The sequence below is a fragment of the Lagenorhynchus albirostris genome, chromosome 19 (assembly GCF_949774975.1).
Source record: "Lagenorhynchus albirostris chromosome 19, mLagAlb1.1, whole genome shotgun sequence".
Lineage (NCBI taxonomy): Eukaryota > Metazoa > Chordata > Mammalia > Artiodactyla > Delphinidae > Lagenorhynchus > Lagenorhynchus albirostris.
Window position 1 is genome coordinate 6,283,112 of NC_083113.1, and position 3,398 is coordinate 6,286,509.

Below are 3,398 nucleotides of genomic sequence, written 5' to 3' on the forward strand. Positions count from 1 at the left end.
AGAACCTTCCTTTTTCCTGACCAAACCTCCATATAAGCCCAGAATTCACCCCCACTCATTACCTGCTCCCCTGACACTTTCCTGTCCTCCCTCTTCACTGTATGTCGCTTCAGAGTCAGAAACACTCCCAGGGTTCTGCAGACCCTAAAACTATCTATTTATATTTTTTAATCACAGAGCCTAATCAGCAACGCCTACATGCTTACCCCTCTGCCCCAGCTAGTGACTGTTTTACTCTTTAGATCAGAACAGCTCCCCTATGATAGTTTCCTTGGTAACCCATGAGCCAACCTCAGGTCAATTCCCCTACCAACTGGTAACCTACCTCTTCCCCTCCAATAGCGAAGACTGCTGCCCTGTCCTGCCTGCCTGCCTTCTGCTATACAAGGCGGGGTGTCATTTCATGACCTTGCTTCGGACCTGTAAGATCCCCTATCCAATAGCATCACTGATGTGTCTGTGACTGTTTCCGGGCTCTTTCTTAGGTCTTGAGGCTGAGAATTTACAAGGTTTGCAGGCCTTCCGGGTGCAGCCCAGCAGGCCTCCTGTGTGAATGGGGAATAGAAACAGAAATGCTGTTACTATTTCTGAATAGAAACAGAAATGCATGTCGGTATGAAACTGTCCATTGTACTCAGGGAGAGTTTTGCATTTCACATTCTTGTCTGTAATCCCTATACAAACAACTGCAATTTTTGATTCGTTAAACCACCTAAATTAATTTTCTTTTTTAAAAAATTCAAGTATAGTTGATTTACAATGTTATGTTAGTTTCAGGTATACAACACAGTGATTCAGTTATATGTATATATGCAGTTATATATAATATACATTCAAAATGAATACATATATATATATTTTTGAGATTCTTTTCCCTTATAGTTTATTACAAAATATTGAGTATAGTTCCCCATGCTATACAGTAGGTCCTTGTTGGTTATCTATTTTATACTAATTCTAATTGCAGGAAATGTTCCTGGGTCCAATCATGGCCACATCAGGCTCTCACCAAGATCCCAGTTTCCAGACCAGTTAATTGCTTCAGCCTTACTAGCAGGACTTGCCTGCAACCAGCTAGCAAAAATAGGTTTTAACTTAAACCATGTTCAACTTGTCCTGAGGAAAACATCTGTTTCTAGGACTGCTCTGGTGGTCTAGTGGTTAAGACTCCATGCTTTCACTGCCATGGGTTGGGGTTTGATCCCTGGTTGGGGAACTAAGAGCCCACAAGCCGTGCGGCAAGGCAAAAACAAAACAAAAAAAATAATTTTTGACAGAAGTGTCCCACACGATGTAACCTTCTACCTTAAAACTGTTAAAGGGACTTCCTTGGTGGCGCGGTGGTTAAGAACCCGCCTGCCAGTGCAGGGGACACGGGTTTGAGCCCTGGTCCGGGAAGATCCCACATGCCGTGGAGCAACTAAGCCCGTGTGCCACAACTACTGAGCCTGCGCTCTAGAGCCCAGGAGCCACAACTACTGAGCCCGTGTACCACAACTACTGATGCCTTGTGCCTAGAGCCTGTGCTCTGCAACAAGAGAAGCCACCACAATGAGAAGGCTGCAAACAAAACTGTTAGAGACAGTGTTACTGTCCTCCAGTGGATGTGGAGCCAACAGATGCAAAGCAGGAAAGAAGGGTTTGTTTATTTATTTTTGGCCCTGCCACGTGGCTTGCAGGATCTTAGTTCCCTGACCAGGGATCCAACTCCGGGCCCCCAGCAGTGAAAGCCTGGAATTGTAACCACTGGACCACCAGGGAATTCCCAGGAAGGACTTATTACCTGCAACAAGTTGAGGAGAACACTGGGGATCTTTCCCAATGCTGTGTCTCACCAACAGCAAAATTGGCAAAGTTTTTTGTTGGGGGGGTGTGCCTCGAGGCATGTGGGGATCTTATTACCCCTGACAAGGGATCGAACCCGTGCTCCCTGCAGTGGAAGCGCAGAGCAGAGTCTTAACTACTGGACCACCAGGGAAGTCCAAGGGGATGTTTTAAGCTAAAAGTACATGCCTATTCATGAAGGGGCTTGGGCTGTCAATGGAGTCCAAGCTTTAGTTGATTGAAGTAAGGAGGGTCAGAAAGGTCATCATCAACATCCCTTAGGTTCCAGTTGACCTGGTGGTCGAGTGCTTCAGGCTAATCTTTACTATTGAAACAGAACTGGGAGTCATTACAACTGATATATTGTCTTTGCTATTGTTAGTTCTCTTGCCTGATAGCAGGCTACGTTTCTGCATTCCTTTATTCCCTTAAGATCTTTAATTCCTGAGACCTGTTCAAGGGCAAGCATTGTGGCCAGGCTTAGATCATGAAATGGCTAAGGCAAAAATGGTTTCTCATATATCAAGAAAGCCATTCCTGGTTCTCTTTTTCTGGGGATCCTCTAACCTATCTTGTTACCTTACTGAACCAGGTTCCTTGACCCAATGTTCAGCAAGACATGAAGGTTTGCAGCAGAGAAACTTTTATTCATGAGGCAGCCAAGCTAAGTGATGGGAGAACAAATATCAAACCCACCTCCCTCACGGCAAGACCTGGGACATGGGAAAAGTGATTGGAGATAAGAAAAACATGAGGTAATCCTTGTTCTGCACCAGCACAACTAAGTTAAAGGCTTCTTCAGGGAACTCATGTTCAGAAAATGGCTCTTAGCATGTTCAGAAGGTGGAGTTTTTGGCCCTCTGATGTCAAAATGTCACAGAGCAGACACTCACAGATGCGCAGGTGGAGAGTCAGTGATTCTAACTAGTTGTAACCAGCTCGGCATCAAACTGGATACAGCTGACTCCAAGTTTCTAAAAAACAACTTGGACAAACATCTTTAGCTAAATGACACTTGCAGGATGTGCAAGCTTTCCTAAAAATAATTACAGTGTTTATGTATGACTGATTCACTTTGTTATGGGGCAGAAACTAGCACACTATTGTAAAGCAATTATACCCCAATAAAGATGTTAAAAAAAAAAAAGAAAATGAAATACACACAATTTTAAAAAACAAAAAACAAAACAAAACAACAAAAAAAATAATTACAGTGGGCTTGATCCTCAAAAGCAGGTTACAGTTTATTATTTATTTAGTAAGTTAAATAGATCTAACTGGTGACTACCTTTGGTTTCAACAGTAAATCATTATAAGCAGGAGGCAAAGCGGCTACACAGAGTTCAAAAGACACACGTTTCTAAATCCCTAAAGAGACGCTTTACAGGCAAGGCTGGGGGTGGGGGAGGGGATGCAGAGGGCCCCCCCCCGCCTCCTGCCCCCGCCCTTTGGGGGGGCTCCCCCGCAGGCCTGGGCGCTCTCCTCGCCCCGCCTCCTCGCGTAAGCGCCTTTCGCAGTCCCCGCCCCCAGGCTGCTCCTTCTGCGCCTGCGCAATGTTCTACGGACGCGGAAGC

The 3,398-nt window shown here is 45.0% G+C and overlaps 1 protein-coding gene across 2 annotated transcripts in view; it reads right to left on the reverse strand.

Moving 5' to 3' along the window:
- The window catches only part of LOC132509835 (zinc finger protein 525-like), a 293,110-nt gene that overhangs the window by 70,563 nt on the left and 219,149 nt on the right, over positions 1–3,398 (reverse strand). The gene's annotated exons all lie outside the window — the stretch shown is intronic.